This window comes from Aplysia californica, unplaced genomic scaffold (assembly GCF_000002075.1).
Source record: "Aplysia californica isolate F4 #8 unplaced genomic scaffold, AplCal3.0 scaffold00938, whole genome shotgun sequence".
Classification (NCBI taxonomy): domain Eukaryota; kingdom Metazoa; phylum Mollusca; class Gastropoda; order Aplysiida; family Aplysiidae; genus Aplysia; species Aplysia californica.
In genome coordinates this window covers 207,079-208,085 of record NW_004798208.1, presented here as the reverse complement: position 1 = coordinate 208,085, position 1,007 = coordinate 207,079, and positions in this window count along the sequence as shown.

Sequence of the window (1,007 nt, the reverse complement as noted above, 5' to 3'; positions counted from 1 at the left end):
CATACTTTTCCATCGTTGCGCTTTTGGAGCAAGAAGTGCCTCCGCCCAGCTCAAGAGAATGGAATCTTGAAAGTTTGTCATGTTAATCATTTTCACACCTCCGTTTTCAAGCTCGTTACACATAACCTTCCGTTTAACTTTTTCAAAGGTCTTTTTGTTGTTAAAACGCTTTGTCCACAAAAATCTAAAATAAATTCTACTCACATGGCTCAGGACATCTTCTGGTAACGATTGGCTTTGCATTACAAAAAGAAACTGCGTTATTCCAAACGTTTTAATTGAGTGCATTTTCCCTAGAATTTAAAGATCTCTTCTTGCCCATTTTCCAGAAATTCTGAGGAGGGTATCGATCCTGGACTTCCAGTTTTCCTTTAGGTCTTCCGCCTGTTTTGTTCTGCCAAAATATACTCCAAGAATGTCCATGGTTGGAACAAACTGAATCGGACATTCTTCTTTTGGTAACGGCTGGGCCTTTTGTTCACGCGGCGTGAGATTTATTCACATTTAAAGGAAGATCTGAAATATCCCAAAAGTCATTCAGAACGGACATGGCTCTTCTCAAATTATCGGCATTCCTTAGGATAAGGTTGTGTCATCTGCATACTGACTAATTTTACTAGACTCCAAACCCGGATAGATCTAGGTGTTGATACCACTTATGGTATTGTTCGGGATTACGTTTTGGGCTAAAATGTCTCAGCAAGAATAAATAGTTGTGGTGGGATCGGACAGCCTTGTGGAACACCGTTACTCATTGGAAATGTCCTCGAGACATAACCTCCATGTTTTACACCCAAGAGTCTTTCTGTATTTAATATTTCAATCCACTTTCAAAAGTTGGGCTCAAAGCCAAATACATCTAGGCTTTTAGAGGATACAGTGAGTGTTTATAGGATCAAATGCCTGTTTGAAATCTACCGTAAAAATTATTTCTGTTGAATTGAATCTGTGGTCTTGTGTCTGTGTCTGTATCATCAATCTCTCTGTGAATTATATATATATATATA